At 35.9% G+C, this 24031-nt stretch overlaps 1 long non-coding RNA gene across 1 annotated transcript in view; it reads left to right on the top strand.

Moving 5' to 3' along the window:
• Window positions 1–24031, top strand: part of LOC108733580 — a 95446-nt gene that overhangs the window by 27354 nt on the left and 44061 nt on the right. The window contains exon 2 of the long non-coding RNA XR_001937249.1: window positions 12448–12506. This is a non-coding gene — a long non-coding RNA (uncharacterized LOC108733580). The remainder of the gene's footprint in view (window positions 1–12447; window positions 12507–24031) is intronic.

The following is a 24031-nucleotide window of genomic DNA, read 5'->3' as shown; positions in this document are numbered from 1 at the left end:
TTTTTTTCTTTTTGCTCACAGCGCTATAAACATTTTTGTTATACGCAGTGTTAAATTTAGAAGAACGTGCCTGCAACAAAAGAACGTTATCATGCTAGTATGTAGGTTTTTCCTCGGCAGGTAACATCCCTTCGTGTTGGTCACCAGATGGGTCGATGGTCTTCCCATCCACAATTTTGTGATTGTAGTCATGTAGTCACTAACCATAGCCTAAGGTCAAAAACACCCCACTAACATACCTCCACCCCCTATATCTTGTTATATTTAAGTATTTTTCTATCTATTATTGATTTTTAATTTAAAGGGTGGGGGTAGTTCAGGTCTGTCTTTTTACACGATTAATACGAGTAATTTACTAATTATAGTGATTATTTTGAAAAGTACGATAATTTTGCTCCATGTACGATAATTCTACGCTACAGGTACGATAGTTTCCTCGCTTCAGGTTGTGAACACTGATTTGTAGTCTACCGCTGTGTGGTCGTAGTAAGATGTGACTAACAAAAGTTGTGGTTCTGAGAAGAACCGATTTTATAATAGCGTTGGACACATTTCTGCATCTATGATGAGTTCTGATACTTTTGCAGCATCCGATGGTTGACACTATTGCAGCATCTAAGGGTGACACTATTGCAGCATCCAAATGAAAGTGAACCGGGTGTTAGACTGATTTATTCAATTATTTACAAGCTATTTATACAAAAATTATTTACATTGGTTTAATGGCAATAGATGTTTCAGCGATTTACATCTGTGTGTGTAAATGTCTATGACCTAGTTAGTCGCACTGTACCGCAGAAATGATGAACTTTAATTATTACACATTTGAATTGTTTATTGCTATACCGAGTGTTCCCACATATTCATTCTGACGGGTTTTTCATTAAATATCACCCTCGCGAACGTCCCGTTCAAAAAGTCGTTTAAACACTAAACCATCATCATAAGATCGTCAGTCCTAAGACTGGTTGGACACGCACCTCCACCTTTTCCTATCCTGAAGTAATCTTCGCATTTCCCTAAAACTAGAACAACACATATCCTCAACTATTTGCGAACAGTAATCTAATCTAGGTCTACCTCTACCCCTTCTACTTCCTGTTTCTGCCTCTAATGTGTCTGTGACTAGATCTTCATACCTGAGAAGGTGTCGTACTAACCTACCTCGCCTATTTCTTATTAACTTTCATACAGTCCTCTGTTCTCCTATTCTTTCTAATACCTTCTCTATCCACGGTATCCTCATCATTCGCCTGTAACACCATTTTTCGAACGCTTTTAACCTTTTCTTTTCCACCGCGCCCACTGTCCATGTTTTGCACCCGTAGAGCGCCGCGCTCCAAACATACACCTGTAACAACCTTTTTCGGATTTCTAAAATAACCGTTCACCAGCATAGAAGTGACTTCTTTTTATTGAAGGCGACTCGACCCTGTGCTCACCTCTGCTTTATATCCTTACTATTCCTTCCGTCCTAACCTATCTGACTGACCTAGATACTTAAAATATTATAGAGACGAGGATAACTTCGCGAGTAACCGTGTGCTACTGTTATATTGATGTATTCCTGTTCTAAAGAAAAAGTAAACACAAGAACTTTATCGAAATGACAAATAATTTAGCATAGTAATCAATAAATAATACAAATTAGGACAAACGACCTATCCCAATACAATCTTAATTCCAATTTTTATTAGGTAGGCTTTTTGTTGTAGGTACTCATTAAATTATTGTTATTGGTGTTTGTTTTTCTTTTTTCCTCTGGTAGAATTACCTGGTACTACTCGGCGTTATTATCTGGTACCCGTTCAGATCGTGAAAAATGTGTCGGATCCGCCGGGTACCCGATGCAAACTTGATACATATCTGACTAATCTCTGATATTTACTACTTTAATTTTGAAGTGTTTGATACGTTTTCCATTATGTCCTAGGTACATGTTGCAATATGTATTAATTTTAAAAATCTCTTTCTGCATGACATTAATATTTCGAATAACTGCAAGTGTCTATTACGCTCTTTTGTTACGTAATCTACAATCTTAAACATAAGATTGAGCGGTTAGAGAGGAGGGCAACTGTGGCACTTGAAGGGAAGTTAGCGATAGGCAAGGTGTGCGGATTATAAAGTCGTGTTCAAAACAGCGCTATTACCATATTATCAGAGATTATACAACACGCTCGTAAAACTTGTAAAAGTAGAACGCTGCCTACCGCGTCGGTCGCAAGGTGTCACGCGACTGAAGGTTGATTCCTTCTTGGCGAGGCGAATAGTCGTTGGAAGCTTGCATTTTCATATAAATTATTCAATGTTTTCCCCCGTAACACGGGCAGACTTGCTTAAAATTCAAGCAACATGTAACCTTATTTTCAACCATCAATACAGGGGTTCTAAAGAAAAACTGAAAGGCACTTTTATAGTGTACTATAGGCACATTACGCACAGTTTCACCACGACGAGAGTTTTGATGTCGACGACGAACTTTTATCGTGTTTTGAAAAATAAAATCAAGAAATGGACTTTTTTTATATTGACATTTTCGTGAACATAGTTTCATGTCTTGATTCAGCAGTAGCGCAGATGTGTGCTGGTTAACGAAGTAGCAAAGAATAAGTAGATACTTGGGGTGTTCTTAAGCCATTAATACATCGGGTGTAAAGAAAAATGGAAGGGCATATTTATGGTAGGCACTTTACGCCTAATGCTTCACGAATCACCAAGAAATGAGTCTTGATTTCGACGACGAATTCTTATTTTGTTTTGAAACATAAGATCGAGAAGTGAATTTTTCTTATATCAAGATCATAATTTCTTGTCTCGATTTAAGAGTGTCGTCATTTCTCGGTGCAATGCGATTGAGAACATCCGAAATGTGTGTTATACTTCGTTTACTTTCTGTAGCGATGTGACCTTCAGTTTGACCGACGCAAAGTAGAAAAGAACAGCACTAGACCAGAAAAGAAAGGAGACAACTCTCGGCCAAACTCTTAACCGGCGAGGAGCGTATAATCCGTACAGTACTGCACGGAAAAATTGACCATTTTATCCACTAAAATTGCATTGCTCAAATGTGCTGTTATTGGTACCATTTACTACTGAAAATATCAACGAGATGTTTATTTGTATTTGAAGACATATTAAAGGCTTTAACGCTTCTTTTCGACTCGAACTACTATTCATGATTGAACAAAACTTTTGGCAGGTAGTGTATAAAAAAGTATGTTCAATGAACAAGAGTCGAGAGTATAATGAGGTTTTTTTTCCCCAACCTACGATTTTACCAGCGCGCATCCAAGACATTGGAAGGGGTACATTACTAGAGAAAGTAAATGAAGTATAGCAAAGTAGCAATGAAAAAGTAGACGATTGGGGTGTCATATCTTTCAATGTGCAGCTGTGAATCTGTGTAAATCGCAGGCATGAGAAGGTTTCAAATTGCAACGTGAGTACCACGAGGTAATGGGTAATCCCTTAATAAATGTTCTCATTTTGAGATGATGATAATTTAGATGTACAAAGCCTGTTTGAAAATAAGGAATGAGGTAGTAATGGCTGTGTTGTCTGGAGAAGAAAATAGGTCAACAAATGGAAGAAAGATTGTCTGTTACAGTTCTTTTCGTTTGTTTGCTGTAGTTACGAAGAAGTATAAAATGTGTTTTAATCTTTTAATCATGCATTAGAAACTTAACGAAGCGTAAGACAAGATAAATACACACTTCTTGGATAAGTAGAACGTGAAAGGAAAGAGTACAATAAGGAGGGTTGTAATTTTATCGCTACAAGGGGATAATTCTCATGGCTTGGGGCGTACAATACACATGAGAACGACTAAGGAGAATTGCCCATTTTGAAGAATCAACTAAAAAGCTGTTTACGGGAAAGCTCGAACACTGCTGTCCTTGTGTGAATGAAGAATAACAAGAGAGACGGTTTTAAAAGGTATAGAAAGCGCTTTCAAAACCACAAGGAGGAAATTATGACAAAGAAAGTAGCGCAAAAAAGTGGGTAATATACGGTATTTCCTCCAATTTAACAATTTTGAAGAAATTTCACGGAAAATGAGGGAGCTCTACCCTTCCTAACTTCCGTTTCTGTCTCTAATATGTCTCTGACTAGACCTTCATGCCTGAGAAAGTGTCCTACTAACCTATCTCGCCTATTCCTTATTGACTTCCATAGAGCCCTCTGTTCTCCTACTCTTTCTAATACCTCTTCATTTCTAACAGTCTCTATCCACGGTAGCAATTTTTGGACAACATTCGTAAACTTTTGTTTCCATTCAAGCAACTAAAATAATTTTAGCAGTAGCTGCATCACGTTCGTGAGAGCCCAACTTACAGTTAGTGTTTCCACAGTATGGGAATAGTAAACGGAAATATGGTAGATGATGAAAAAGTAGTGTCATGTGTGACATCGTGAAGAATGCAAAAAGGACAACATATGAGTGTTAGGTTAATCGAAGTCATCAGGAATGGAAACAGTATTGTGATATATGATAAATAGATGATTTATATACAGAAATATCAGTCAATGGTAGTGTTCAAAATTTGATAAGAAATATAAGGAATGACTATTAACTCAAATTACTCTCCAAATCAAAAAGGACGACACGTATTACAGATAAGCTTTTTCTTTTCAATATTGAAACGACTTCTTGTTATACTGCGATTTCTTGAACAAGACTGAACAGAGAATAGAGCTAGGCTCAGATATACTGGTAAAATGCATCTGGATATCGGAAACGGATACTAGCAAAAGTGCTCGATTCCGAACACAAGATATGAAAACTTCTTAGTTGCACAATTTGTCCTACCTTTTGTTGGTAATTTCTACTTTGCAATTTAATAATCTCGTTTAATATACATCGGGAATCAACTGCTCTTGAATAGTTTAGCAAGTGAAGCAACATATGGATTTAGAAATTGCGATCGCATCTTCGCAAAGCTGATATTTCGTGGATGCAATGTATTTTGCAATTTTCACGTACAATCTTGCACAAGACACCCTACCACTTTCTACAGGACACCTGCAGTTTTGTCTGTTCCTACTGGGACCGAAGTATCGGGATACTATTTCGTATTTTACCGGTCACAATGGAATTAAACAGAGAGAAGCATTTAGGAACTCTGTGAAACATTTTCGGGAGCAAGCAACAGCAAAACAGCAGTCCCACAGTGTTCCTCCTTCTCCATTGCCATTTAAAGTAAATAATGTAAACAAAGTTTCCGATAAAGCTTAGCGAATGAAAAAGGAACGTGAAATTGTAGGTGAGAAGGTTTTACCGTTGTCGAAAAGTGCTCCGCTATCTGTTACATGCCATGAATAGATGAAGTGGAAGAATGTAGTGCGCTGAGATAAATTCGGGAATTTTCCGCTCCATCGAACCTTTTCCAAACTCATCACTTAAGCATTCTTTCGTATCAATCAAGTAACTGTAGAACGTGTAATCCAGCAGTATACGATGGAGCATAGTTACACCCTGTTCATGAACTCAAAACAAGGTATTAGAAGCATAATCCTGAAAATAAAAAACTATCGTGAAGAATGACCTTTCACATTCTTTAATTAGTAGTTGGATGGTTAATATACTGAATATTCAGTATTGTTTTAACCTTTATTCTTGATAATGACCCTTTTTTTAAATAGCAGTTGACTTGTCATCATGTTTCATGTAGATTATCAACCAAATTCAGATCTTATTACAAGCATCAATGTTTTTCACCAACTAATCTTTCAGAAACACATAAAACTAACCTAGTGGCATTTCCAATGTTTGACAGCAAACAACATCAATTAAATTAACGACGAAACAAAACCTAAATGAGTCCAGAACACAGAGTTATACGCAATGCATCACCAAAAAAAAATTTTTCGGGTGTTTCATTTCCACCAACCTGTAATGCTAGTGGGCGGGCAGTCCCTCTGGACTACGTCGGAAGGTAGGGCAGAAGCCTCCTTTCAGGAATCGTGGGAACGGGTGGGTGATGGTTCTGGTGAGAAAAATGATACAGATGAAATGAAGACAGAAGAAAATTAAATACTATCTGTGGAATATTACTGCGCCAGTATTTGCCTAAGTAATACAAGGAAACCACAGAAAACCTTGGACTCGAACCGGCGTCCTCCCGAATGCTAAGCAATGGTCTAAACCTCTAGGCTATACCGCTCGGTATGCATCGACATTCTTCAATCTTCCAATATTTATCCTGTATGCATTTATTAACATACATTTTTTTCTGACCTAGTAAGAGGACTAGTTAACTTTGACAATCCTTTCGTTCGATGATTTTATTTTTTATGAGCTAGATCTCATATACACGACTCCAATAGAATTTTTATTACTAAAAAGTGTCAAAATTAGCCCTACTGTCGAGTTGGCGTACAAAAGAAGTTTGAACAAACCATCTGTCCAGCATATATATACCTAATACTCTGTGATAATATAATTTATCAAAATTTGAACGGAAAATTTTAATGTCCATTTGGTGTTCATAGATGTTCTTCTGTTTTTGTGTAATCCAATTTTGTAAAGGATTTAAACCCAATTTACTTTTTCAACGTTCTGTTTAAAATTTATGTTCAACTTTGCACGGATTAATCATTAGATTTTTGTCCTTTCAACATTTTGTCAACAAGCGCTTTTCCTGCCCCTTTCCGTTTTGGTACTAGTATCTATATACATATTCTGTTCCCGTTTTAGATTGTGCTTTTTCGTGGTTTGGATGGCAAACTCGGTGGGATATAGGGCTAATTGGCTGGTAACGTGAACCCCTTTAACCGCTGGCGTTTAAAATGACCTCATCGCCCCGGTTGGAAGGGATTCAGACTACCGTACGTAGCAATGTGCCAAAGCGTCCAGCGTTTTATTGATCGGAATTGCAGATATGTTCCTGGCGAGGCCCGAAAAGATTCCACATCAAAATAAACATCCTCTTTTAAGTTGTTTCCTGTAAAAGCAATTTTTCTAGCGAAAATAGAAGTTTTGTAATAATCACAAATCATTCGTCTTTTGCACATATTTAATCTTATTTCTTGTTTTTACTTCTATTTGACTGTTTAATATTGCTTCAATTAATAATCAGAAAAGTTATAGGGGAGTGTCGTCTTCTATTATTGTTCCCATCGTCGTCAGTTTTACACCCGAACTGGGACAGCACCAGTTCAGTCTAGTATACAACAAATCTCTTCTGATAAAGAGACGATTGTTGTACAATTTGTATTTAATTAAATTATTATGGTTAAAATATTACATGCAAATTTCATCAGTAGATATCCTATCTTAAATTTTTGTTGTTCGTCATAAAATCTAATTACGAGTATACAGCCATTGCAAGGATAATATTAATTAAAAACAATAAATAAATTGCCTTTAAGAATGTGTATCTAACAGAGATGTAACAAATGCATTTTGCCTTAGAATAGAGATGACTCTAGTATGCTACACAGGCAAAAAACTACTTGTTGGGGGTCACCTTTTTCAAGTTTTTGTATAGCATTGAACAGATATTATAACTGCCCGAGTTGTTGGCGTAATACTGATCCTAAGGNGCCTAAAACGTTGTTCTAATTGATTATAATGACGTTTTGTTCCTTTATTAATTGTCTATTGATAGGTACCGCATAGTTGATAAAAAATAATTAAATATGTTTCAGATTGCTATTGCTTTTAATATCGGTATTTTTATTTATTGGCTTAAGAGGATTAAAACATTTTTTGTGATATTGAATGTTTTTAGCCAATAGAATAAAATAAAATTCAGCCATAATGAAGGCTGAAGTTAGGCATGTTGTGCGAATTAAGACCAAGTATGAATCAAAGGTTTATGACTGGAGATTACCCCAAAAGCTCGACAGCTTAATGTAGCAAACTGACTTAATGTGTTTGGTTAGCTCGTCTGTCTTTACCCATAAAATGACTCGTGAGATTTAAATTTTGGGGTGCATATCGTTTCAATTACTTAACGAGGGATAGGTCACATTGTTTTTAGGGTAGTTATGCTCAACCCCACTTTTATAAATTATGCAGTTTTAAGCATTTTGTAGTAATTATAATATTAGAAAATGGGAAATTGTCGCATGTCCTTCTCTCAGACGCAATATGAAGCATTATGATAATAGGTATAAGTAAATTTAGTAAACTTTTGGAAAAGCTGAGGATTACCTAACTTGTAGAAAGTCAGGTATTTTTATGAATTAAACAATTTAATTATAGGTATTAACTTTAATATTTATTTATTTTGATTTTGGTCCTGGATCTGGATGCCTCTGCGATAGAAGAGGCACCTCAGAGCAGGGTTTGTGGGAATGTTCTACGCAAGTTAATTTTGTGTTACAGTGATGCGCGCGCATCTTGAAATTTCACTCTCATCAGTTTTTCATAACGCGCCTAAAGAAGTATAACTTCAATAAATAACGTTTTCAAAGTAAGGGTAACACTGAAAAATGGATATATCATAAAGTAATTGATCAGATATGACCCAATTATTATCGCTGAGTGTTATCCGGTGGTGGTGCTTAGATGATGACAGCTCGTGTTTGTCCCTACCCCCTACCTCGTGACAATCTAATTATATTTGGAAAACACTACAAATGGCGCGGTAAACGCTATCTGTAGTACGATGCTAAGACAGCAGGTAAAAGTTGGTCTGTGTTCTGGCGGAGCTGTCTGCGACGCGCTGATGGTATCCATAAAGATCGAAATCGCGACCCGCGTCTGGCAGTTTCGACAGTATACAGACCACTTCGAATTATTTTATTTTATTTTATTAATTTACTTTTGTTGAAAATTAATAACAAAACTTGTTTTTTAATTGAAAACCTACAAGTCTAACAGGGTTTTTAATTAATATCAGATTTCGCCAGAATGTTACTAAATGACACCATATAAAATCTAAAAGAATTGANATTTTAATTCAAACGGGGTTCGTTTAGAATGAAATAGATTTATATAAATTATGTTTACTGATCGAAAACTCCACATCTAATGCTCCTACAGTCTGCAACGTACAGTTGTTGTTGCAGGCGTCTGCCCCTAATTAATGCACGAGTTTAGACCATCCCCCGCTTTAACGCAGAAAATGACCCATTAGCTTAAAAGATTACCTAAATATAAATTAATCTACTTAAACAGTTGATCACTATTACATGAATTGCCTTTACGAGTATCCTGGTTCGTATATCATTGATTTCACGAAGAAGGGAAGAACGAACTTGTCTGTACAAGCGATTTTCGTCTTCGACCTTAAATTAAATACACCGTAAAATTAATTGCTATTAAACGGTCGCAACTATCACACTAAATCGGTGTTGCATTTAATTTAACCGCGTGCAGGTAAGAGATTGTTTATACTGATAACAGACAATAGCTACATTCCGACCTAAGCATCCCCATGAGAAGCATTAGCTTCCGTGAAAGCGTCCGTACCAATTTATATCCAAGAGTTTGAATTAACAAGAAAGGAAGGTGTAGGTATATACCAAGTTTCCCGAACTCGGCAGGTGTACACCGCTCGCCTTTGAACGCTCTGTTTTATTATTACAACGCTCGAAGGGCTGGAAGGCGGACGGACGTGTATCTGCACAATACACAAACCGGGTTGGATATTTTACAATTACGTCAGTTTTCTTGTTAGTACATAAAAGGGTTTTTCTCGTAGGCAAAGCTTCATTAATTGTAAACAAAAGATGTACTAAATACGACATCTTTAAGTTACCATTTTCTTTCGGTACCTTTTGGATGCAAGCAAGTCGTATTTATGATATTCCTTCAAGACAGATATCCCGATTATTTTTGTTTTTATGAAAGGATGACCTACATCATTTTGGTCTCGAATACTCGTGTTTATGACAGCATGAAAGTTTATAGGCGATTGTTTTCGAAATAAGAAGAGTGAATGGAATCAATAATAAGTTTAAATCTTGGAAGAGAGTGGAATTCACAAACAGGCAGTTATTCTGTAAATATATTTTATTCTATGGATCTGTACATGCTGCGTTATTCCAAAGACACTCAGTTTTTGAAGTTGAATTTAGAGAAGATTTAGAATTAGAATTTACGGGGGTAGTATACAACGTGGAGTGGAAGGTATGACCACTGCGACATCGATTCCATTCCGGCTCGCGTACTTCGCAGATGAGTTACATGAGTTATTCGGTTAAAAATAATCACGTCATATTATAGAGATAAGGATAATTTTGCGAGTAACGTGTGCTATACCTACCGTTTTAGCTTTATGCACTGATGTAAAACATCATCATCATAAGGTCGTCAGTTAAAGACTGGTTGGACACGCACCTCCACTCCTTTATATTCTGAGCTAATCTTCGCATTTCCCCAAAACCAGAACAACCCACATCCTTAACTATTTGTTAGCAGTAATCTAATCTAGGTCTACCTCTATTCTTCTTAACTCCTGCCTCTGCCTCTAATATATGTCTCTGACCAGACCTTCACGCTTGAGAAGATGTCTTACCATCTATCTCGCCTATTTCTCATTGACTTCCATAGAGTCTACTGTTTTCCTATTCTTTCTTATACCTTTTCATTTTTAATCTTCTCTATCCACGGTATCCTCATTATTCGCCTATAACATCATATTTCGAATGCTTCTAATCTTTTCTTTTCCGCCGCACCCACTGTCCATGTTTCGCATCCGTACCTTGCCGCGCTCCAAACATACACCTTTAAGAATCTTTTTCGAATTTCTAAATTAACCGTTCGCGAGCATAGAAGTCTTCTTTTTATTGAAGGCGACTCCACTCTGCACTATCCTCTGCTGTATATCTCTATTACTTTTTCCGTCCTGACTTACCTGACTTCCTAGATACCTAAAATCGGCCACTTTTTCATCTGCTATCTTTATATTCGCTCTTTCCCTACTTTTTCTTACCTTGCATATCAGTATTTTTGTTTTACTTTTATTTATTTTTATACAATACTGTTTTATCAATACCGCTTCCATTTTAATTAAAGCTATCTCTAACTCTTCCTTGTTAGATGCTAATACTGCTATATCAGCAGCAAATCTAAGCATACTAATCTTTTGCTCCTATATATCTATCCCTACAGTTGTACTGTCTTTAATGATGTTGACCGCGTCTTCGATGTGATGACAGTGTGCATATCTGGCAGCCTAATTTCCAACGTACTGTAGAATATGTTTTGTGTTTACAGAAAAATACGAGATTAGCGTTAACATTTGAGAAAGTGTAAAAGTAAATATGCTAACTGTAATAAAAATATATCAACACTACGTGGGAATGGGACCTCTACATTTCGCCGCCTAAAACGTTGTTCTAATTGATTATAATGACGTTTTGTTCCTTTATTAATTGTCTATTGATAGGTACCGCATAGTTGATAAAAAATAATTAAATATGTTTCAGATTGCTATTGCTTTTAATATCGGTATTTTTATTTATTGGCTTAAGAGGATTAAAACATTTTTTGTGATATTGAATGTTTTTAGCCAATAGAATAAAATAAAATTCAGCCATAATGAAGGCTGAAGTTAGGCATGTTGTGCGAATTAAGACCAAGTATGAATCAAAGGTTTATGACTGGAGATTACCCCAAAAGCTCGACAGCTTAATGTAGCAAACTGACTTAATGTGTTTGGTTAGCTCGTCTGTCTTTACCCATAAAATGACTCGTGAGATTTAAATTTTGGGGTGCATATCGTTTCAATTACTTAACGAGGGATAGGTCACATTGTTTTTAGGGTAGTTATGCTCAACCCCACTTTTATAAATTATGCAGTTTTAAGCATTTTGTAGTAATTATAATATTAGAAAATGGGAAATTGTCGCATGTCCTTCTCTCAGACGCAATATGAAGCATTATGATAATAGGTATAAGTAAATTTAGTAAACTTTTGGAAAAGCTGAGGATTACCTAACTTGTAGAAAGTCAGGTATTTTTATGAATTAAACAATTTAATTATAGGTATTAACTTTAATATTTATTTATTTTGATTTTGGTCCTGGATCTGGATGCCTCTGCGATAGAAGAGGCACCTCAGAGCAGGGTTTGTGGGAATGTTCTACGCAAGTGGAATTGTTCAGGATTTGTAAATCAATCTGTAAGTTTTGTTCTAAGCTTTGCGTAGAACAGCCTTGTTGAAATTTTTAATAACGAATGTCTGAACATAGAAACAGTTATGAAAAACAATTTACACTCTGGATTTGCAAGTCATGTAATCTAAATGAAAATATAATTGTAACAACAGTTTTGAAATTATTTAGCTGTAAGATTAAGTTATGCTTGAAAAAAAAACATTTGTTACATATAAATAAATCGGTGTAAATTCCAAATTGTGTACATATTTTTAGATAATTATAAATAATCCACATTTGTTATTTATTATTATTGATGAGGATTTAATATGCTTCTTTTAATCGAATGGTACTGCCTAGTTTTTCTTATAATATTTTTTCTTTTGCTTTTAGGAATACTTTCCCGCGGAATGAAAGGCTTCTGCAATACCACGTTTTGTTTTATGGAACAGGTAAGGCTTCCTTTACCTTCTAATTTATTATTTCCGTATCATATATCAATTGAAATAAATGAATCTCAAGATACTGTCACACGAGCTGCTGTTTAAAGTTTATTCCATAATTTGTTCGTGACAGGTGGGGTACGATTTCACCCCGAATGTTTCGGTATCATTTGAAGCAAACTCCCATTTCAATTGTTAAACAAAAGGAAGAACGTGACTACAACACTTACTTTCGTTCGTGTTGACATTTTCTTTTGATGATCTTTTGCAAAAAAAGAAAGTTGACGCAGCACTGTGGGTGTTTGGTCATCGAAAGAGATAGGTAGATGTTATATCGGCTTTCTTTTCACTTTATATTGTACTATTTGTTAGTTATATGAAGATTGGCAATGGTTCGGTGGTTTAATTGTAGTAGTAATGAAAAATAGTAAAACTCCAATTGTACTTTATTGATCAGTAACAACAGAAAAACGTATTAACACAACGGGAGCTTCTTAGGAACTAACCTTTAAAATGTACAAAAGTCTCTGTAGCCTCCTTAGGGCCATAAAACCCAGATGTGGCCTAAAGTGACCTGGACAATACGAATACATATTTCTATAGAACTAAAACTCATCGTTGATTTCCAACACTATTTTTATAATATTTCTTAGTACTTTGGATGTTTGCGAAAAATTGCTCCAATTTTTTAGATTTTCTATAAATGGAGCGTTGTAACAAATTTTCTAGTATTTATTACATTTATTTAAGAGTATTTTTATTTTACGGTCGGTCCCTCCCTGAGGGTATACTCCAGAACAGTCTGGAATCAATGTATTGATTAACACGCATATAACAAGAGAGTAACTGCGCTTAACCGAGTATTACGTATTGCAATCATCAAGTTATTTGTTTTTCTTAATCAGAATTATTTACCTAATGAGGGTATTATTATATCAGTGGCTTATTACTCTTTTAGATTCGTAAATTATTATCACAATTACCTAACCTGGACAGGAAGACAAACTAGCGTATACGAACGTTTCATTCAAAGCTCTAGTACATACTCTTGGGTCATCCACCTCCACTAGGTCAAGTACATCGTTAGTGAAATCGCTCAATATGTACAGCGCTTTCAATAATAAGCATACTTGATTTTAGGGGAATTCACATTCTAAAAAAAATGATACATAATATGATAGAGCTAACTAATACACTTGTAGGTACGTTATTCTTTAAGATGAAAAGTTCATGTTGGCATATTTTTGATATGTCTATAATTAGGACGACCAAAAAATTGGCAAAATTCGCTATAAATTATTTGTATCTTCTTTCTTGTTTCCACTTGGGATTGTACTCATTTGCTGCGTTTTGAACACGTCTTTGTCAAGTTAGGAAATGATTCATCAGTAGTACAAACAAAGTGAAAAGAGATAATCGAATAATAGTAAGCGGTGCAGCGGTTAGAGGTTGCTTAGGTATGCAAAAAATCAGGGCCGGCTTTATAACTGCCTGGTTGGAATTATATCTTTAAACGAATGTCTTTGCTTTCTTAAATTCCTGAGAATGTTCAATTTTCTTTAAAGTTCGACGCTGGTGTAAGGAAAAGCATGTGTTTGATGGCTCTTCTAATTGGTTTAAAGAATTTAATTCTCTTAGAAAATACGGATATATACAAATAAATACCAAACTTAAACTACCGTAGAAACTTATGACGAATTAAAAAGCTAACTAAATAAAAAGAGATAAGATTGACTGAATAATTTGAATGTTTAAGACAGCGACTTTTGTAATGAATAATGAATGATGTTAATGTTGTGAAAAGCTTGTGATGACTTGGTTTGGTTACTGAAAATGCGAATATAAATACAATTGGGATACATAGATCGGACTCTTTTACTTATTTACTAATAATACAATGTAGGTATACATTGAACATAAATGAACTGGTCTATGTACAGATGTTGCCAGCAAGTCCACCTAGAAATTTGGAAATACCAGATGAAAGTTACAAAAGGGTTGTAAAATGACTCTAGTGGCCGAGCATGACTATGAATAACTTAAAAAATAATATTGACAAAATAAATGCAAATAGAAATAAATGGACTAAAATTATAAAAGTTTTATAATTGCTTCAATAACTATTCGTTTGTGAGAAAACGAACAGCTGGTAACATGCTCAAATTCTGCTTGTCTGCATCTCTTTCTGTTACAAATTAATTGATGTTTTGTTATTCCTTTTTTATGGTAACTGTCCACTGCAATTCCCTGTCGTGAGTAAAAGTAGGCGTTCTGTCAACAACCTCTCTAGTCTAGTTAGTAAGTTGAAAGAAGAAAGTAAATGCGATGGTTTTATTGCGGACTATGCCAATTTTGACCGTCCCAACTATATGTACATTACACATTAAACGCCTGTTCTTATATAACATCAACTTTTAGTAGTCTCGCAATTTTACCATCTGAAAATCAACGGTCTCAGACTTGGGATTGACCTAGGTCTTGTTTATTAGGTCTTGGTCTTCGTTTTGTTCAAAGACCTGGTCTTAGTCTTGGTCTTGGTCTTGCTTATATGGTCTCGATCTGGCTTTGCGTGTTAAGTCTTTGTTTTACTGATTTAATCTGATACCGTTTTTTTTAATAATTCTTCTAAGCACAATTTTTTCTATTCACCGACACAATAATTATCTTAAATGCTGAAATTTTCTGTCGACAACAAATTCGAATATATCATTTTGTTGTTTAAATTCCTGGAAAGTACCGTATTATAAACACTTCAAACCAATATTCGTATTGTAATTATCGGAGAGCATTGAAAGCAGTCCCGATATGAATCTCCATTCTCCAGCAGCTGGACCAATACTGCATGTTGCAAGACAATCAAAACTAGTTCCCAAACTCCATCGAATTGCTGCGGAATCTGTGTGAAAGGGGATTACTGTTCCTCGACAACCATTCTGGACCCTTCATCTCGTATTGTACACTCACTAACAACTACTGTAGTAGCAAAGTTAGCAGCGATGTCGTTTACCTGTAACTTTATAGTGTTCATTTCCACAGCGTACCTCTTGATAATTGTGTATTCAATAAGCTCTTCAGCTTGTAAACCTTGTTCAATAGCACCAGCCACATTAGCGTTAGGTAATATTCAATAAGTACCAGGTAATCGTTACGCTAATACCAGAACGTTGAAACTTCTCTCATGCATTTTCGGCGTTTATTGTAAAATATAATTCATTCAATTGAACACTTTTATTTGACAATCTTAAGTATATTTTAAATACTTTTCAACGAAAATATTTATTATTTGTATTCAAATTTGATTTGATTATGCAAATAATTTTTCAAATACTTGTGATAATTTTTTGAAGTGAAACTTCTTTACGCACGACAGGTTAAGTTCGTTTCATGCGAGTTGCTATGTAACGAAATCATGCAACGCATTTCCCCCGCTGTCTGTCCCTATCTATGCTTAGATCGTTAAAACTACGCAACGGATTTTAATGCGTTTTTTTAATAGATAGAGTAATTTAAGAGGAAGTTTTATATGTATAATACATGCATAATATAGTAGAGAAACACTGATAATTTTAGGGATTTGTAATGTGATGTCGTAAATAAACACATTTTTTTGCGGTTTTGCTGAACCCTACGAAATAGATCAAAATAATATACTACAGTATTGTACGCCTTAAAAAGGTCTACAAAAAAGTCTATCTCTTAGGGATAACCCACAATAACCATTTTTTATCCTTTACTTTTTACGAGAAATAATGACTTATTTACGAAGCGATATTAAGCAATACAGCATTAATCCTTATCCAATTTAGTACTTTTAAATACATTGTGCATTTAATATAGATCAATATGGCCCTTTACAGCATGTTATTTAAATGAATATTTTCGAAGATATTACAGATTTAAAATGCAGAGACATAGCGGTTGTGGCGGTACCGTCCGGTTTGTAGTATTGTCTAATGACAAAAAAGCTGTGATTGTTGTATATAGATATGCTATAGTATATTTACTATCAGCATTGCACCCGTGCGAAGTATAAGTAGTGTACAAATAATACCACTAAACCAATTCCTTAACCCATATTCCGGTATGTTTGTGTGTTTGAAGAAGTTTCACTTTAGTAGGGTGTTGTATAATTAATTACACGTTGTATTTTTTTTTTACCAGTAAACGATTTATAAACAGTCCTCAAGAAATATTTCTACAAAACTTTAGATCTATTGATTTAGGCTACATATTGTAAGTCAGTCAATCTCTTGAACATCACTAAGAAATGGAATATTAAAGAAATTGTTGCTAGTGTGCCCTTAGAGTATTCGATGAATAATTCCCTCCGGTTTAGGGTATGCGTTGTCTGTCGAGTCAATATTGTTTTATATGTATAAGATATTATGTGATATTTACAAAAAGAAGCCTTACCTTTTGCTTCCAAAAATTGAAGCAATTCCTTCAAGGTATATACATAAAAAAAAGCGAAGGAAAAGGTTTTGCTTAGAAGGTTTGCTTTAAAGTAAAAGGTTTTACATAATTTATATTTATAAAATGAAGCATCTGCACAAAAACTAAAGTATTTGCTTCTGAAAAAAGGAATCTAGGTTCACAATTTCTCGCTTTTTTCAACTTTTCAGTAGCTGCCCAGACATTACACAGTTTGTAACGTAATAATTTATGTATTTGTAGGACAGTTTTTGTGTTAAAATCTATCTAAAAGACTTGTATAAGTAATCTTTAGTTGTGTGGTCCCAGTGTTGTGCTTGTTATACTTATATGGTGCATTTACGTACAAGAAAGTACTACAAACCAAGACGTGCACCACGAGAATCAGATTCTAAACCGTTGTTTAGATTTGAGGAGGAGAATGTGTTGCGGTTGACGGACCCACTTTCTTGGCGCGTATCCCGAAATAGGTGGAGCAGTCGTGTCACTTGTGCAGAAAATTAAAATTTTTGGGTTATTGTATGAACCATTTTAGATTTGATAACATTCAACACTGCACAAGTAAATCGGGAATGTATTAAACAAATAAAATATACAGCTATCACGGAACACTTTCAACTAGTTTGTCGAAATCAATAGGGGCTAATCTGTACCTTTTACTTTATTAATCTTAAGCATTTCCTTGCAAGGAAAAGGTTTAGATTATGAATACGAATTGAAGCTAAAGCTTTTATTTCTACCCTTTACATGAAAGTAAAAGCTTTATTTTTATAAATATGGCTTATTGAGTATAAATTAGCCTGCTTTCTGGTTTTCAATTTTCTTCAAATATCAGTGAAATGAAGTGAATTTCGTAACTTTCAGTGGTCTTTATTAGATATCGATATTTTCAATGAAGGTTAAGAGACTATAGTCGATCAAGTTTATACCATTCAGTTTTTTCTTCACATGTGCGGCGTGATTTGAACAAAAAGACGGAAAAACAAATAATAACCGGGAATTTCGCGGATCATTTGCTACAAAAAGACGCAGGTGCAGCCGAGATAGGTGGAAGCCATTTCCTGGCGATATTTGTCTCGACGGAACCTCTTCGTCGACAGTAATGACCGAACAATAAAAAGCATTTCGGAATCGAGGAGATACGAAAAAAGTTCACAAGAAACACGAAGAAAAACGACAGGAGCTTAGTTGGTCCCTCCGTAGCAATAATTTAACCTTTAATAATGTTTATTGCTTTCCTATATTGCCCAAGAAGTTCAACAAAAACGATGCTATCTAAATGTACTCCCAAGGAAAGGAGTAACAAATGTTACCTGAAAATAGAAACTCGGACATAGCTATCACATAAAAGACGTAGGGCAGTTGCACTCGGGATTGGTAATTAAGATAAGAATCAAATTTTATTAGTGTAAGTACATAGGACAATTGCTTTAATAGAACATTTTCACTCGGCTAGTCATCATCATAAGGTTGTCAGTCCTAAGACTGGCTGGACACACACCTCCACTATATCCTATTCTGAGGTAATCTTCGCATTTCCCTAAAATTAGAACATTCCACATCTTTAACTATTTGGGAACAGTAATCTAATCTAGGTCTGCCTCTACTCCTCTTAACTCCTGTTTCTGCATCTGTCGCTAAACGCCCGCTGACGGAATCAACAGGTTGCGGCATGGAGAAACGCTATGGTTAAAATAAAGTGCTATACTCCATCGACATTCGTCCAAATTTGGATAGGCTACACTAGTAGTATAACAATGGCAAATCCACACCTCAAACCAACACAGCTGAGGGACTTCCTGGGGTCTACCCTCTGTCAGACGGATTGGTCCCAGGACGCCACCGCTGCGGTGCCTGAGGGTTAACGAGGCGAGTAACCCCCAAGTTCGGGCCTATTTGAACCCTTAAGCCTTGAATGCAGGGACTACACAACGAACCTGGCGACCGCTGCACAGTCCCCTAACCCAGTATGCGGGCTGTACCCAACCGCCAGCTCGAGTCCAACACCAATTGGCGGGGCAGGAATCGCAGCTAAACTCCTGGGGCTCTCCCGCCTTCCGAGTACTGGTATAGGCACTCCGGTCGACATCAGTTACTCCGGAGCACCCTTCGCTGGGTGATATCCGTTTTGCCGTAATCTCGCTATCACTGGACATCCTTCTGCCTCCTGGCCAGAGCTACTATGCTTTTCGCACCTACTCTGCTTTCGTCATTAGTGTACAACCACCTTAATACCCAACACCTTGACAAGGTAAGGACCCTGGGGGGGTAATTAGAGACAGACATTAGACCTTCCATTTCCGATGCTAGATGTGGAGCCATCTCCGATGCCGATCAACCCACGACGCCCTTTAAATCCGAATCTGGGTCGCATCAGTTTTATCGGCCGCGAAAGCCTTTACAAATTTGACGGTGTATCGCATCTCTTGTAATAAATTTGAACAATTGTTCATTTTTACTTATCTTTTACTTTTTATCCCCAAATTTTTTCATCCTGTTTCGGGATTTTTTTTGTTTTATTCGACAGTATGTAAGAAGTATTCAAAATTGCTGCTGATTTTATTGGACATCACGGCAGAACAGCGTTTTATGTAAGCAATTTCGAATGGTCTCCGGATATTTTATCTTAGAGTTGTACAAATGTCGATCGATACCATAGCGACGATGCTCGTTCGACGAGTCGATTTTTGAAATGGCAGTTAAATTTTAGAAGTTTGCAGTATTATCTTCAGAGTAAAGCCAATATATATGCAAAAAGTCTTTTCACTAAAAAATGAAATTACTTCAAATTACCTCTTATCGCTTTTCAGTAAAGGCTTACCAGTATTGGAAAAAGCTACTACTGCAAATTATGATGGTAATTGTAAAGCTTGTACTTTATGCGGACTATACAAGGAAATGTTTTCCAATTCAAGGATAACCACGTTATGTCAGATATTGGGGAGACAAAATAGTCTTCTTTGAAAAGTTTAGACACCAAGCTTTTCTTAACTTGTCGATAACTTAATTTAGTTCTATGAACGGACGTCGAGTTCGAAGTAAATCGATTATAAAGACATGGTAACTTCTTATATGAGTCCATTTACGGTCGGTATCAAAGGATAATACGATCTTAATTGACGATGCGGGATAGATAGCCGGGTAGAGACAAGAATATCCCCACAGCTGCATATCAGGAACTAACTAAGCGTATTCCCGAAGGATAATATGTTGGACATTTTCGGAAGCCTTTTAGGAACTGTGACGAGTAAGCTGATTATCTGCGGTTAGGTTATGTTGTAAGTGGATAGAGAATCGGTTCGGCTGTATTCAGTAAAGGACATCGACTGACTAGAACTGGGTCGTTTGTTAATTCGCGCTATTCGAAGTTATGCTGAGAGTCATCATCGCTCAGACGTTGTTATTGAGCTCAATATGCAAAGTCAGTTAGAGAGCCTTATCCTGAAATCGATTTACATATAGATTACCATCCGCCTAAACTTAGTCAGGTTGGCGTTGTTTAATTGGTTTCTTAATAGTTTATTATATGAGTATTAGGTGCTTGCCGAAATTGATTGCGAAAGGTAAAAGATTATTGACTTGCAAATTTTGTTAAGTGGAAGGTTTTAGGAACCAACATGGTTGTGCTGAAGATAAAACCGTAAGTTATAATTGTTTTAATGGAACACCTACGATGGTAATTGATTAAGAATATTTAATGGGAATACATTACATTGTGTCGTTATTTATCTACAGTAATTTTTCGTTCGCTTCTAATAGTCCGGAAATAGAGTTGGTGTAAAAACTTTTTGTTCATCTCATTCCCACCAGCCACTAACCAAAGGCCTCCTTTAGCCTTTTAGAGTCTCATTTTAGGAACCGTGGGAGTTGAAGGCTGGTGGCTGGGGAGAGACAGGTGAGATGGACGAAGGGAATATAAGTGAAATATTATCTGTGGATTATCACTGGTTAACGTTTACTTAACAGCAGAAAAAATTGGACCAGCGCAGGGCAGGCAGGCCGGAACCTCAGCGGCGAAATTGAGAGATTTGGGGCGATCTACTGAGATCTAGATTGTACTATGAATGGAAGAAGATTTTGACAGTTTCAATATAGTTTACGATCTTGCGATTAATGTTTGTTGGCCTTTTAAAAGGGGTAACTATCCAGCGGTAGTGAAATATTTAACATAACATTTTAGATTTTTTTCCTGTGACTAGTTATTACGTATAATTTCTAGAGAAAAGTAAAGAAACTTAACACTTATAAATATGTGAGGTAATAATGCATCTGAGGACCTACAAAATATACCGAGCGGCATGGCCTAGAGGTTTAGTTTAGTATTCGGGAGGAGACTGGTTCGATTCCGAGTCCATCTGCACTAGTCTCAGTCTTTCTGTGGTTTCCTTGGATCAGCAAATGCTGGAGCAGTAATATTCCACAGATAATCTAATCTTTCACTCTCTTCTGTCTTCATTTCATTTGTCTTATCTTCGTTACTCCAAACATGACCCACCCATTCCCACGATTCCTAAAAGGAGATTAAAGAGGCTCTACCCTTAGGTGAAGTCCAGAGGGACTGTCCGATTAGCAGCTTGATAGCCGGTAGAAATGAGGCACCCAAAGTATTTTTTTCTGCATCATATGTAAAAACCAGTTTTGCATTTCAGTATTCACCGGAAAACCAAAACAATGATTCTGGAAAATGCGCTGTGGTGTTGAAGTTTTAGCTGATAACATTGTGGACAGCATTTCTTTGTACTGTACTGCGTGGAGAGGTATTGTTCGGAGCTGATGTCATAGAAATGAGCCTTTATTCGTTTGGCCTTTTGTGTAATTTAAGATACTTAAAGAAGTTTTGCGTTGAATATAGAAAAAATTTAGTTCGATTTATCGGGTCTGCTTGCGATACGATTGCATTAGAGACTTTAAGCATATCTTGATTTTAACCTACCAGCAGCTTAACGAAAACTCATTTACTCCTGTAATGACTTTCGGTACCATCGAATTAGATTACCATGAGAATTAAGCTACGACTCGAACAATCCTTGCTCCTCGAGGAGTTCTTGATAACCCTTATTGTCTTTCAAAGCGATTTGGAACACGATCTACTTTCTTAATGAGTTTTCTTTTTTCAGATTTCTTTAATCACGCCTAACGTTAGCGTTTGCTTTCCGCAAAATTTCGCCGCGTTATAAATGCCACTCCTGAGTTTTCGGAGGAAAACTTTTCCACTTAATGTAAGTCAATAAATTGGACTGGTAAATAGACAGGCTAGCGGACTATTTATATTCGCCTTTCCCTAATACGGTAATTTCGAATCACGTGCCTTAATCACATTTTCACTTGAAGCGCACAATTCAACGAATTGAGGATTTGTAGATACCTACAAATATTTACGCGTAGCATTGTCATTTATTTCCAAGAAACATTTATTAAAAGCGGACGCATTCATGGTAGAATTAGGTAGGTACTATTAAATATATGAAAATCCGTTCTACATTCGTAGGTGATTGCATTATTATCCATTTTATAATGTCAAAATTTACATCCGATCGCCACAGTTTATATCTCTCTTTTCGCTGTTGCCTTCCAAGTCGATTTTCTGTTAGTTGTTACAAACCATTAATATTCTTCCTTTGTACCTACTATTGAGCTTTCTCATCTCTTCTAGAATCTATAGAATATATAGGTCTCGAACTTGTTATCGATTACACTTTTTTTAGCCAGTATTATGACATGTTCGACATACCAGCTTCTTTCTAGTTCAGTTAGCCAGCCCACTGTAGAATGTTATTCTATTAGTATTCAGAAAGAGAAGAAAAGTTAAACTATAATAAATAATATCCGAAATTCAGTCATGCATACGTACAACTGAAGGTGTTTGCTTTATGTCAGGGATTGGTCAATTACTTAGTATAAATTAGACTAAGAGCAAAGGAAATGCCAAAGTCGTTCATAGAATTTTGAAACACTGCCTAAATGATGGATTCATAGTAGGTATCAGTAATTTGAGGACACTGCACAAGAACATATAGGCATATACGAAAATACATATTGTGCGCGGAAATTATTTCTTCACATTAAAAAAAAAAGATACATAAAAGGAAGAACAAGACCACAACAATCCTTACATTGGTCGTTTTTAATAATCCTAATAAGTGAGGTGACGTATCAGAACTGCAATGACAATTGATAAAGCGATCGTTTCTAAAAAAAAAAAAACTTTTGGGTGTTTCATTCCCACCAGCCAGTAATGCTGGTGGACGGGCAGTCCCTCCGGACTACGCCGGAAGGTAGGGCGGAAGGCCCTCTTNGGCGGTACCGTCCGGTTTGTAGTATTGTCTAATGACAAAAAAGCTGTGATTGTTGTATATAGATATGCTATAGTATATTTACTATCAGCATTGCACCCGTGCGAAGTATAAGTAGTGTACAAATAATACCACTAAACCAATTCCTTAACCCATATTCCGGTATGTTTGTGTGTTTGAAGAAGTTTCACTTTAGTAGGGTGTTGTATAATTAATTACACGTTGTATTTTTTTTTTACCAGTAAACGATTTATAAACAGTCCTCAAGAAATATTTCTACAAAACTTTAGATCTATTGATTTAGGCTACATATTGTAAGTCAGTCAATCTCTTGAACATCACTAAGAAATGGAATATTAAAGAAATTGTTGCTAGTGTGCCCTTAGAGTATTCGATGAATAATTCCCTCCGGTTTAGGGTATGCGTTGTCTGTCGAGTCAATATTGTTTTATATGTATAATACATGCATAATATAGTAGAGAAACACTGATAATTTTAGGGATTTGTAATGTGATGTCGTAAATAAACACATTTTTTGCGCTTACATTCCAAACGCTGGCTGAACTCTACAAGATAGATCAAAATAATATACTATGGTATTGTACACCTTAAAAAGATCTACAAGAAAGTCCGCGATGGTATATGTCTATCTCTTAGGGATAACCCACAATAACCATTTTTTATCCTTTACTTTTTACGAGAAATAATGGCTTATTTACGAAGCGATTTTAAGCAATACAGCATTAATCCTTATCCAATTAAGTACTTTTAAATACATTGTGCATTTAATATAGATCAATATGGCCCTTT

The sequence above is a fragment of the Agrilus planipennis genome, unplaced genomic scaffold (genome assembly GCF_000699045.2).
Source record: "Agrilus planipennis isolate EAB-ADULT unplaced genomic scaffold, Apla_2.0 scaffold2, whole genome shotgun sequence".
NCBI classification, from domain to species: Eukaryota; Metazoa; Arthropoda; class Insecta; order Coleoptera; family Buprestidae; genus Agrilus; species Agrilus planipennis.
The sequence above is the reverse complement of the archived record's forward strand: the minus strand, read 5'-3'. Positions and strand labels throughout refer to the sequence as shown.